The 13,891-nt window shown below is 44.1% G+C and overlaps 1 pseudogene; it reads right to left on the reverse strand.

Annotated features, from left to right (window-relative positions):
• Nucleotides 1–2,105: 2,105 nt before the first annotated feature.
• Nucleotides 2,106–13,891, reverse strand: part of LOC140185456 (F-box/LRR-repeat protein 6-like) — a 40,981-nt pseudogene continuing 29,195 nt past the window's right edge.

Below are 13,891 nucleotides of genomic sequence, written 5' to 3' on the forward strand. Positions count from 1 at the left end.
GTCAACGTTGTAAAACAATGAAACATGAAAACTTCCGGGGGTGGAGGTTGGTCAAATACTTTTTATAGGCATTGTATGTATATTTTTTGTAAATTCTATTGTTTCTTTATTTTCCCATAAATGCTTACAAGAAAATGAATCTCAAGGTAGTAATTATATATTGATGATAAATTTACTTTGAGAATATGGCAGGTGCAATAAAATACTTACTTTGGTGCACAAAACTGAAAAGCAGTGTATTCATTAAACAGGCTGGAATATCCAAGTGGCCTGAAACACAAATGTCAGAGCCAACAGGTGCATGAATGTTGCAATGAGGAAGGGAAAGGGCATGATGGTCTTTGTTAGGAGAGTAATGAAGAATGGTAGCACCCAGTTATATACCCAGATGTACAGGTAGGTGCCATTAAAGAAACAGCAGGGACCAATACAGTTTGGCACCAGTGGTGTTGCAGGAGTTGCTGGTCAGTGGTGAACTCAACATACTACTGACCTAGGGACTCCAGCTCTGTGCTTACTCCTGAAGCTTGAGGTTTGAGGTCAGTGTTTTCCTTCTAGATAGATGTCAACCACAGCTGACAAGTTCCATCTGCCTGAAGTGATTGGTTTTAAGGCACCAGTAACTTGCCTTTGCCCTTCCTCCTGCCGGTAGAAACAGTTCTGCCAGGCTTAGTAGCTAAGCCACACATGAAGGGCAGGAGCTGGATTTGGATTTCAGAGGCTATTTGAGACGTACGCCATTGGGAGCATCCCCACCAGCTATGACAATCTTAAGGATCCATCGTCATAATAAAATGGCATCACACAAATTTGCTCATTAAATCTTTTATATCATTTATTGTCTGTTAAAATTATAGGTCACAATAAACATCGGCTTTAACAAATATTTTATTGCATGTCCACACTTGCATATAGCAGTAGTTTATAACCACTATCAATAAGAGTCCACAAACATTTTCATAAAACAAAAGCATTTGCAGCTTGTTAAAGCACCAAGCACTGGTTCATCAGTTGCTGATGAGTTGTTGCTTCCCGTGACACCCACCACCACCACCAGAGGGCCTGTACTGCGCTGTGCTTTTCTATGTTATTTCCACGCAGCAGTTCACTGAACGTTAATAGTGAATCCCAATACTCAACGATTAGGACATTTGGAACCAGTTCCTTTGACTAGGTCCTTAATCAGTATATCAATGAGAAGATAGTGAGGCAAGTTCTACACGACGCCAGGAAGTAAGAAACTGCACCATGTGGCACCACAAAGACTATCTTAAAAAAACAAACACCAAAACGTGCTCCAAGAAAAAGAGCAACCAAGAAGTTCCTTACGAGGAAGTAAAATTAAAAGACCCATCCAGTTGAGGCACAACCTAGAAAACCATCAGAGCACCTTGGAGAGTGGACTGTATGATGCTGGGGTCCGGGGAATGTAAAGGAAATGGAAAAACCTTAAGGCAATAGATGTTTTATCTCCTGTAGTGCCTAGACCAAACTGTTTAACCATATACAGGTGGCTACTCTCCACAGTCAAGGTGTAGTTTACATTTAGTGACTGATGAAGCGTGAACCAGTTCGCTGGTCTGAGAGCGGGAGATCACCTCTCACTGTCACGCTGCAGTTCATGATCACGTATTGCCTCAGGAAACCCTCAACTGGCCAAACCTGTCCCCTTAACATCCGACTTGCCCAAGCTTCCTTTATGAATTGCATCTGCCTTGCAACGTCTGCCCAGCTCCTTCACAAGGCAGGCAAACTGCAGGCTCAGAGCACAACATATGGTCTGCTCAAGATGTAGATCAGGAATCAGGAACTCTTTTCAGTATTTTGCAGCAAATTGACTTCAGCCCAGGTTTGCTTTGGAACAATAAATGCTGCAGACCGCAGCCCAGAGTAGTTCCAAGCTGTACCTAGAATACATCTCGGCAGTCCCAGGCCCCGGCACAATGCAGTCGATATATTTTTTTGCTTGCTTTATTGATAGTGCTTTGAACTTTAAGGAAGGAGCATAATCCTACATAAAAACTTTATGAAGGCACGCCTATGACAGCACCCTTTGTTTCTACCATTGGGCTGCAGCTGTTCCTGGTGTCTAATGAGCAGAGCCTTTAGCTGTCAGCCTCTCCCCGCGGCCTGTGGTCCCCAGTGGGTTGCTGCTCACCCACGCTGCCACTCAGCAAGCAGTTGATCAACTGGCTAATCTCATGCTGGCCTCGGTAGATGCGCTTTAGGTCCTGGGGCAGACAGCAACAGGATGTAAGGTTCAGGTAGCTGAGTTGTGAGCAGCTGCTCACCACCACCCTGGAGAACAGAGAAAGAGAAAAATCAAACCTCTCTCCACAGACCTAAAGCAACAAACAGAAACATTTCCTGAGAGAACTGTGGTAATGAAAGGCAAGCTCTGCTTGCAGAGATTCTGCATGGAAAGGAAGATTTAATTAGACCGAATGCTTTTGTGACGAGAAAGCATTTCAGGATGTATACTGTATACATTTCTGACATTAAACTTGACCTTTGAACTGAATTAAGAAAAGATTAACTTTATTTGTCACATGTATAGCGAAATAGCCATAGACCATAAAGAAAGCAAAAGCAATGTTAACATTCATTTGGAGAGGACTAGAATATAAAAAGCAAGGATGTAATGCTGAGGTCTATAAGGCATTGGTCAGACTGCACTTGGAGTATCGTGAGCAGTTTTAGGCCCCTTATCTAAGAAAGGGTGTGCTGGCATTGGAAAGGGTCCAGAGGAGGTTCATGAGAATGATCCTGGAAATGAAAAGGTTAATCCATCGGGAGTGTTTGATGGCTGTACTAGCTGAAGTTTAGAAGAATGAGGGGAGATCTCATTAAAAGTAGTACGTAAATGCCATTACATAGAAAGCACGGCAGTACCTCCACTTAGAATATTGAAAACATTTGGCATCGGTGTGCAGTGGGGAGTATATCGACCGGCTGCATCACAGGCTGGTATGGAATGCCCTTGCGTGGAAAATCCTACAAAAAGTAGTGGATATGGCCCAGTCCATCACGGGTATGGCCCTCCCAACCACTGAGTGCATCTACACAGAGAACTGTTGCAGGAAAGCAGTACCCATCAAGGACTGCTGCCACCCAGGCCATGCTCTGTTCTCACTGGTGCCATCAGGAAGGTGGTACAGGAGCCTCAGGACACACACCACCAGGTTCAGAAACAGTTACTGTCCCTCAACCACCAGGCTCTTGAACCAGAGGAGATAACTTCACTCACCACAACACTGACCTGTTTCCATAACTTATGGAGTCACTTTCAAAGACTTTTCATCTCATGTTCTCGAAATTTATTATTTATATAATTATTTCCTTTTATTCTTTTGTATTTGCCTTTTAAACACTGTTTATCCATGCTGCTGGTGTGGTCTTTCATTGATTCTATTATGGTTATTGAAGTTGCCAAAAGGATAATGAATCTCAGGGTTGTATACGGTGATATATATGTACTTTGATCATAAATTTACTTTGAACTTTGATTAGACCACACTTGGGAGTATTGTGTTCAATTCTGGGTGCCTCAGTAGAGGAAGGATGCGGAAGCTTTAAAGAGGGTGCAGAGGAGATTCACCAGGACACTGCCTAGATTAGAGAGCATGTCACATGAGGCAAGGTCTAGTGAGCGAGGGCTTTTCACTTTGGAGCAAATGAGGATGAGAAGTGACCTGATAAAAGTGTACAAGATGATATCAGGCATAGATCGAGTGGACAGCCAGAGACACTTTCCCAGGAGGAAAGGGCTAATTTGAGGAGGCAAGATTTTCAGGTGATTGGAGAACAGTATTGAGGAATGTCAGGGGTAAGTTTCTTTTAAAAAACAGAGTGGTGGGTGCATGGAATACACTGCCAGGGGTGGTGGGGTGGTGGTAGAGGCAGATACATTTGGGAATTTAAGAGCCTCTATGATAGCCACATGAATAAAAGAAAAAAAAATTTCGGTGGCTCAGGCACATTGAGTGTGAGTGTCAGTGTTGGAGCGATACAGTCGGGAGAGAGAGAAAAAAAGGAGTATAAAAGGAGCAGATTCGGGTAAGGCTGGGCTTTACTGGCAGCACAACGTGATAAGTGTTGGTATCAGAGGCCAAAACAAAACTCAGCTGCAAATAAAATCAAGGGTCAAGCAGAGATGCCAGTACGCCAGTGATAGGAAGGCTTTGGCTTAACAGTTTTCAGTGTACGCACGCAGGCGGAGGCACAGATAAGAAGAAATAGCCTTTCCTTTAGTATAGAGGAGTCAGGATGGAAGGCTCCTCCTGTCAGATGTGGATATTCAGGATACCTGACAGTTTCCCTGACGACTACACCTACAGGAAGTGCACCCAACTTCAGTGTCCAACTGACTGGGCCAAAGAGCTGGAACTGGAGTTGGATGTTCTTGGGATCATTTGGGAGGCTGAAGATACTAAAGCTGACTCTTTTGAAGAGGTAGTCAGACCCAGAGTACAGGCTTCGGACAGTAGATGGGTAACCACCGTGAGGAGTAAGAGGATTAGGAAGTATGTGCAGAGCGTCCTGTGGCCATTGTCCTCAGCAACAAGTATACCTATTTGGATACTGCAAGGGGTTGGGTTGGGGGTGGAGAGACATCCACTGGGGCACAGCAGCAGCAGCCAGGCTGGTGGGTGTGTGGCCGGCTCTGAGGCTCAACAGGGAAGTGTAAAGTTAGGCAGTGCAGTAGTTATAGGGACCCAATAGTTGGGGGGACAGAAAGGAGATTCTGTGGCTTCAAAAGAAACACCAAGATCGTGTGTTGCCTCCCGGTTGCTAGGGTCCAGGACATATCAGAGCATATGCAAGATATTCTCAATGGGGAGGGTGAACAGCTAGAGGTCCTGTTGCATATTGGCACCAACTACATAGGCAGAAAGGGGGAAGAGGTCCTACACAGTGAGAGTATAGAATTAAGCTACACAGGCCGATTAAGGTGGTTAAAGCAGCTTATGGAACACTTGCTTTTATTAGTCAAGGCACTGAGTCCAAAAGTCAAGAGGTTATGTTGTAACTTCATAAAACTCTGGTTAGGCCACATGGAGTATTACGTACAATTCTGTTTGACCCACTAGGAAAGATGTTGAGGGTGTAGAAGATGTTTACCAGGACTCTGCCTGGTTTAGAGGGCATGTGCTATCACGACAAGCTAGATAAGTGTAGTTTTCTCTGGAGCAGCAGAGGCTGTGGGGAGATCTGATAGAAGTTAATAAGATTATAAGAGACTTCGATAGAGTAGACAGAGAGCATCTGTTTCTCAGAATTGAAATGTTTAATACCAGAGGACGTGCCTTGAAGGTGAGGGGGTAGGTTCAAACTGGATGTGAGGGGTAAGATTTTTTACTCAGAGTCGTAGATGCTTGGAATGTGCTGCCTGGTATGGTGGTAGAGGCAAATACATTAGAGTCTCTTAAGAGATGCTTGGACAGGCACACGGATGTGAGGAAGGTGGAGGCATAGGACATGCTATATAGGTAGGAGGAATTAGTGTTTGGGTGTTTTTAATCTGCTTTTTAACTGGTTCGGCAAAACATTGTGGGCTGAAGTGCCTGATCCTGTGTTGTACTCTTCTATGTTCTATGTTTAAAAATGGAGGGCTATATGGAAGAGAAGGGTTAGATTGATCTTCAAGAGCACATTAAAAAGTTGCACCACATCATGGGCTGAAGGGCCTGTACTGTGCTGTGGTGTTCTGTAGTCTCTGATATTAATTGGTCTTTTCACACTTCAGATCTACAATATAGCAAATATACCACACTGATGACTACCTGACAGCATCCAGGGTGACTTTTGTCCCAGCCAGGTTGAGGGTGCGTAGGATGACATTGCCCTCGGTCCCTGCCAAGATCTCCATGGCTAGCTCAAGGTCCTTCACCTTGTAAAACTGACCACTGATATCCAGCACCTCCAAAGAGTGTCTCCACTTCAGAGCTATTTGCTGTGAGCCCTGCTTTACCAGCTGTAGCGTGCTATAATCCAGTCCCAGGAACAACCGCGAGAGGTCTGGTGATGGAACAAGCAGAGAGTTTCGTAAGAACCCAAGAGATTCCATAGATGCTGGAAATTATGCTCAGCAGGTCAAGCAGCATCTAAGGAGAGGAATAGTCAACATTTCAGGAAGGGTCTTGGCCCAAAACGTTGACTGTTGACTCTTTTCCATACGTGCTGCCTGACCTGCTGAGCTTCAAAAGAAATCACTTTGGCTCGTTAGCCTCAGATTGTCAGGGGCAGGCCATTCGGCCCCTCAAGTCTGTTCCACCATTCAGTAAGATCCAACTTTCCTTATGTTTGCTCTCCCCACATGTACTGGTTTTGGTTTATTATCATCACATGTACTGAGGTACAGTGAAAGCTTCTCTTCTGTTCATGCAGATCATTTAATTACACGGTGCATTGAGGTAGAACAATGGAAAATAATAACAGAATGCAGAATAAAGTGTTGCATTCAGAGGAAGTGCAGTGCAGCTAGACAATAAGGTGCAAGACCATAACACAGTAGATTGTGAGGTCAAGTGTTCATCTTATCGTACTATGCAACCGTTTAATAGTCTTATTACTGCAGGGTAGAAGCTGTCTTGAGCCCACGGCTGCAAGAAACTGCAGAGAGTTGTGGATACAGTTCAGCACATCACAGAAACCGTGGACTCTGTCCGCACTTCTTGCTGACTCAGTAAAGCAGAAGGACACCACCCACTCCAAGCATTCTCTCTCCTCCCCTCTCCCAACAGGCTCAAGGACAGCTTCTATCCCACTGTTATCAGAGTCTTGAATGGACTCCCTTGTACAATAATATAGACAATTGACCTCACAATCTACCTCGTTGTGATCTGTTTACCTGCCTTTCTCTGTAGCTTTTCCATTACACATATGAAAAAACTCTAAGATAAAGAACACAATAATAAAAAAACCACAATAAAGATAAATACATAGCTAGCTTTGATATATAGATTACATGCATGCCCGTAAAATGATGCCAGACACAGGAGTGTCTGTACATAAGGTGACTGACAGGATATGATGGTGGTTGGGGGGTGTGGAGGGGTGGGTTAGTGGGTGGAGGTGTTGATCAGCCTTAGTACTTGGGGAAAGTAACTGTTTTTGAGCCTGGTGGTCCTGGTGTGGATGCTACGTAGATTCGTCCCTGATGGGAGTGGGACAAACAGTCCACGAGCAAGGTGGGTGGGAGCCTTCATGATGCTACTGACTCTTTCTATATACATGTCCTTGATGGTGCCAGTGATACGCTGGGCAGTTTTGACTACCAGTTGTAGAACCCTTCTGTCTGCAGCAGTGCAGTTTCCACACCATGCAATGATGCATCTGGAGAATGATGTGAGTATAGATGTGCATACTGCAGCTCTCGTCAGCCTCCTCAGAAAATCAGTGAGCTTTCCTTTTCAATCTTTCTATTAATTTCAGCATCATAAACATTACAGAAAATAGATACAGAGCAATTGGGATTACACTATTGATAAATAGTTTATACAAGTATAAATTCAGTTGACACATAATTAATGAGCCTCCCAAAATCTCAAAAAGTACAAACATAATATAGGAAAATATAAAGTGAAAATATAAAAATATCATGAAAAAAGAAAAAATATATGTGTACACCCCAAAACAAAAAAAACCTAAACCAACTAGAAGAAAACTAAACTAAATTAAAGAAAAAAAAGAAAAAGAATGGGCTACACACATCAAAGTTGCTGGTGAACGCAGCAGGCCAGGCAGCATCTCTAGGAAGAGGTACAGTCGACATTTCAGGCCGAGACCCTTCGTCAGGACCATACACTCGTCAGGTCTCGGCCTGAAACGTCGACTGTATCTCTTCCTAGAGATGCTGCCTGGCCTGCTGCATTCACCAGCAACTTTGATGTGTGTTGCTTGAATTTCCAGTATCTGCAGAATTCCTGTTGTTTGCGTTTTAAAAAGAATGGGCTATTATGATACCTCAGATAAGACCATTAGTGTCGTTAACTCTGCTCCTCTCTCCGTACATTGAAGTAACAAAACAGAATTGGAAAGGGTCAAATTACATCATATGAAAGTATTGAATAAATGGTCTCCAAATCTCTTCAAATTTAATAGAAGGGTCGTAAATGACGCTTCTAATGTTTTTTCTAAATTTAAACAAGACATAGTTTGAGAAAACTATTGAAATGTAGTAGGAGGCTTAATCTCTTTCCAATTCAATAATATGGATCTTCTAGCCATTAGTGTAACAAAAGCAATCATCCGACAAGCCGAGGAGGTCAGATGACGTTGTTCTATCCCTGGTAAACCAAAGATTGCAGTAATAGGATGAGGTTGTAGATCAACATTCAAAACAGTTGAAATAATATCAAAGATGTCATCCCAATATTTCTTCACAAAGGGCATGACCAAAACATATGAGTTAATGAAGCTATCTCAGAATGACATCTATCACATACAGGATCTATATGAGTAATAACGAGCTAATTTATCCTTGGACATATGAGCCCTGAGCTTTCCTGATTGTGTGGAATGTGTTCTGGAACCATGACTCTTTATTCTGAACTGTTATTGTTTTACCTTAATGCACTCAGTGACAATTTGACATATTTGAGACCAAATAATTGTGTCTTACATTTTTATAAAAGTCTCTCATGACACACAAATCCTCAGAGAGGAATCAAACAGAGGAGAGAGACAGTTCTCCCTACCTTGGCAGGGCAGAAGCTGTAGCGACGCCGGTGTGATCCGATAACAACCTCGGAGGTCCAAGCTCCGCAGCTTGGTCGACAGGTGCAGCAGCTTTACCAGAACCTCATCTGTGACCAGCGAGCATGAGGTGGCCAAGCACAGCTCCTCCAACTCAGAGAAGCCGACCTCAGGGGAAACGATCATTGTGGAAACCCTTGGGAACCAGGCCAGGTTCAGCAGTCTTAGGACCTGCACGAAATGACACAATTGGTTAAAGACTGGCAGTAGCTGGTTTACTGCAAAGAGGCAAGTTAGCACAGACAGTAACTTCTACATATCAAAGGATTTGAGCACCTGAATCACCCTAGCATAGAAAACCACAAGCCAAGTGCTGCTAAATGGCAGTAACACAATGGGAGCCCTCCTGATCAGTACGGGAGCAAAAAGGCTTGCTTCGATGCAAAGTGATGTGATGCATTTCTACAATATAGGACAACGCAGCACAGGCACAAACCCTTTAGCCATCATGGCTATGACAACCACAATACCAAATTAAAGTAAACATAATGAGCAATTGGGACTGCTAAACACGAGAAGAGCCCATGGTGTTACAGGAAAGATACTATATAACCATATAACAATTACAGCAGGGAAACAGGCCATCTCGGCCCTTCTAGTCCGTGCTGAACTCTTACTCTCACCTAGTCCTACCGACCTGCACTCAGCCCATAACCCTATACTAGCATGGATAGAACAGCAACTTTGATGTGTGTTGCTTGAATTTCCAGCACCTGCAGAATTCCTGTTGTCCACAGATAGTGGGAATAGTTCAGTGATGGGGTTATTCCCTTCGGATCAAGAGCCTGTTAGTTGAGGGCTAATAACTGTTCCTGAACTGGTGATATTTGGCGTTCTATGCTGGCGGGGTGGTGGGGTTGGCCAAGTGGTTAAGGCGTTTGTCTAGTGATCTGAAGGTCGCTCGTTTGAGCCTTGGCTGAGGCAGAGTGTTGTATCCTTGAGCGAGGCACTTAACCACACACTGCTCTGCAATGACACTGGTGCCAAGCTGTATCGGCCCTAGTGCCCTTCCCTTGGACAACATCGGTGGCGTGGAGAGGGGAGACTTGCAGCATCGGCAATTGCCAGTCTTCCATACAACCTTGCCCAGGGCTGCGCCCTGGAAACCTTCCGAGGCACAAATCCATGGTCTCAGGAGACTAATGGATGCCTGTTAAAAAATACTGGGGGGGGAGGAGGAAGATGTCTACCTTATATATACTGCATACCCCTTGTAATTTTTGTAACTTCCAACACATGCAAAATGCTGGAGGAACTGAAAGGATAAGGTAGCATCAACAGAGCTGAATAAATGATCAACGTTTCATCTGATGAGGAGTCTCAGCCCAAATGTTATAATTGTATTCCCCTCCATAGATGCTGCCTGACCTGCTGAGTTTCTCCAGCATATTCTTTGTATTGCTCAAGATTTCTAGCACTTGCAGAATCTTTTGTTGCTATAAACTTCAATAGGTCTCCCCTCAGCCCTTGTAGGTGGAATGTAAATCGACAGGCAAGGATGTTCTTTATGAATGAGGGGTCATTGAAAGAGAGTTCAATAGACAGGCAGTAATTTTATTTTCATTTAGAAATAAAGCACCTTAACGCAAGCCCACACCACCCAATTAGACTCCTGTGACTAATTAACCCACTAACCCATAAGTCTTCAGAATATGGGAGGAACCAGAGCACGCAGAGCCATCACCCTCAACACCCCAAGTACCTGTAGTTTGGGGCAGCCAGTCTGTAGCATCTCAAGGCACAACGGGAAGAAGGGATTAGTCTGCTTGATCTCGGAGTTGATCTCCAGTACTCTGAGTTCAGTGCAGCAGCCAGCCTAGGAGACAGGAGCACACAGATTAGGTGAACGAAACTGTTAGCAAACTGGACCAAATACCAACCAGCTGCATAAAGACATCAAATAAAACATGGTGATTGTCAGCTAATTGGAAGATTGGATCTCACCTATATCAAAACACCTCTCCAGTAACTTTACAGAGATAGTCCATTGTGGGTAAAGTCCTCGCCACCATTGAGCACATCTACACAGAGCACTATCGTAGGAAAGCACCATCAAGGACCCCCACCATCCAGGGCATGCTCTCTTCTTGCTGCTGCCATCAGGAAGGAGTTACAAGAACCTCAGGATCTTCACCACAAGTTCAGGAACAGTTATTACCCCTCAACCATCGATAAAGCTCTTGAACCAAAGGGGATAACTTCACTCACGCCAATAGTGAACTGTCCCTTCAACCTATGGACTCACTTTCAAGGCCTTTTCATCTCATGTTTTTGATATGTATTATTGTTTTCTTTGTATTTACTGTGAATGCCTGCAAGAAAATTAATCTCAGGGTTGTATATGACGTGTTGGCGTGTGGCCAAGTGGTTATTAAACATTTGAATAAGATTGTATGTATCAGAATCAGGTTTATTATCACTGACACGTTTCCTATACTGGGGGAGTCTAGGACTGAAGGGCACAACCTCAATTTAGAGGGACACCTACTTAGTACAGAGATGAGGAATTTCTTTCGTCAGAGGGTAATGAGTCTGTGGAATTCATCGCCACAGATGGCCGTAGGGGCCTAATAATTGGGTACATTTAAAGCGGAGGTGAACTCCACCACGAGTGTCCCCAGCCGACCACAAAAGGAGGAGGGTTGGGCATGGGGCTAGCAACCCCATCCTGTGGAGAAAAAAAAAGCAGAGCTACTGAAACACCAACGGAAGCTCTAAAGACACCATCCCTGGGACAGGAAAGATAAACCAAGAGGCAGGACAGAGGACTCTGGCGAGCTACTGTCAGTGGCCTTTGCCCCAGCAGGGGTGTTGGGGCTTAAGTAAAGCAGAGGTTGGTAGGCTCTTGATGCCTTGACTCAGAAGTTATTGGGAGAAAGCAGGAGAACAGGGTCGAGAGGGATAATAAATCAGCCATGATGGAATGCCGCAGCACCTGCGATGGACCAAATGGCCTAGTTCTGCTCCTAAGTCTTACCTGATGTGAAATCTGTTGGTTTGCAACAGCAATACAGTGTAAGAACATTTAAAAATATATAAATAACAAAAATAAATAAATAGTACCAACAATGAAAGGAATAATAGGTGGTGTTCATGGCTTCATGTGTGTATATATATTCATTTAATATAAGTATACAAGCTCTCACATATTTGGCGATACTCAAACTTGTACATATGTTTTTATGATTGCTTTTACATTTTACATTGTGTTTTATGCTTCTTATCTTTTTGAAATATGCTGCATCGGATCTGGATCTGGAGTAAAAATCATCTTGTTCTCCTTTGCACTCATGTAATGAAAAATTACAATAAACAACCTTGAAATTGTGCTGGGGTGGGGGCTGGTCCCTCCTGTCAGTGCTGTCCTCCAGGGTTGGCTCAGTGGAAGGCAAGCTGAACTGCATTCATCTGCAGCTGCACTTGCGCGACATGTGGAACTGCTGTGGGCTGTTCTTCCAGAAACGTGGCTCCGGGACAACATCCCATGTACCATCATTCTACAGGCCATGACATCCAGGGGCTTGGCTATATATGTTTTTGTGTAACTGTATGTTTCACTGACAATGTAATTCTATGTGCAATATGTGCTGTGTGACTGTTGGTACTACACTTTGCATCGAGGTCCCAGAGAAATGATGTTTTGTTTGGCGATATACATGTGTATGGTTGAATTACAATGAAAACTTGAACTTGAAGGGATGTGGGCTTCACAGGTTGAGCCAGCATTTAATTACCTGTCCCTAGTTGCCTTCAAGGAGGTGCGTGGCCTTCTTGAATCGTTGCAGTCCCTGGGATGTGAACACACCCACAGTGCAGTGGAGGAGGAAGTTCCAGGACCTTGACCCAGTGACACTGAAGGAATGGTAATGTATCTCCAAGTCAGGATGGAGTATGGCTAGGAGGTCGCTACTGAACATTCACAAATTTCCTAACAGCAGGTGACCAGAGTTGGATACAGTATTCTGGAGGCAGTGTTCATGGATTATTCAGAAATCTGATAGTGGAGGAGAACAAGGTGACCCTAAAACATTGAGTGTGTTTCTTAAGGCTCCTGTACCTCCTTCCTCATGGTAGTAATGAGAAGAGAGCATATCCTGGGTGATGGGGTCTTTAATAATGGATGCCACCTTTTTGAGGCATCGCCTTTTGAAGATGTCCCAAATGCTGGAAAGGATAGTGTTGAGGATGTTTCCAATGGAGGTTCCCTCCATATCAGATGGTGATGCAACTAGTCAGAATGTTCAATCAAAATTTGCTGGAGTTGGAGATAACTCAGAAAATGTGTAGCTCGGGTGGTTGATGGTAGGGTTGCTAGAGTCTTTGGCCACATACCAGATCTCTTCAAATGTCTAATGAAATATGACTGCAGGCGTGACTTTTTCATAACTGCACAAATAAGTTGGGCCCAAGACACATCTTCAGTGATGTTGAGACCCAGGAACTTGAAGCTGCTCACCTTTTCAACTGCTGATCCCTTGTACAACCAAACAAAATAACGTTTCTCAAGACCATGGTGCACCCACAAAACATATCACTCACACACACACAGGATACAAAACAAAATATACCATAAATAAGTGAAAATATAATATAAAAAAGACTGTAGTATGCAGCACAAAGAAACAGTAAACCACTCTCTGTCCAAGTGACAAAAGCTCAGTGGTGAAAGGGTATTTATTAGTCTCACAGCCTCAGGAAAGAAGTGGTTACCTAGTTTGGCAGCCCTAATCCTGATGCTCCTGTACCTCCTTCCTGTTGGTAGTGGGTCAAAGTGATTGTGGAATAGGTGGTGGAGAACCTCAACAATACTTCGGGCCCTTCATCTGCAACACTGCTGGTAAATGTCACAAATGGGGGGAAGAAGAGGCAGGAAACCCCGGTGTCCTCTCAGTTCATCCCTTCCTTCCCATGGCACAACCCAATTATACTGGGATCCTGCAACTCCATCCCATTGCCCACCCCCTGAGCACAAGGTAACCTTACCATAATGGCATTCAAGATGTTGCGCGGGCGAATGCTGTACGTCACAAAGAGCTGTCTGAGGTTCAAACCTGCTGTCTCCAGAAAGCTGACTACTGCTGCTGTGTCAACCTGCAAAGCAAGGTCAGAGATAGTCAATCAATCGTGACCCCTC

The sequence above is a fragment of the Mobula birostris genome, chromosome 20 (assembly GCF_030028105.1).
Source record: "Mobula birostris isolate sMobBir1 chromosome 20, sMobBir1.hap1, whole genome shotgun sequence".
NCBI lineage: Eukaryota > Metazoa > Chordata > Chondrichthyes > Myliobatiformes > Myliobatidae > Mobula > Mobula birostris.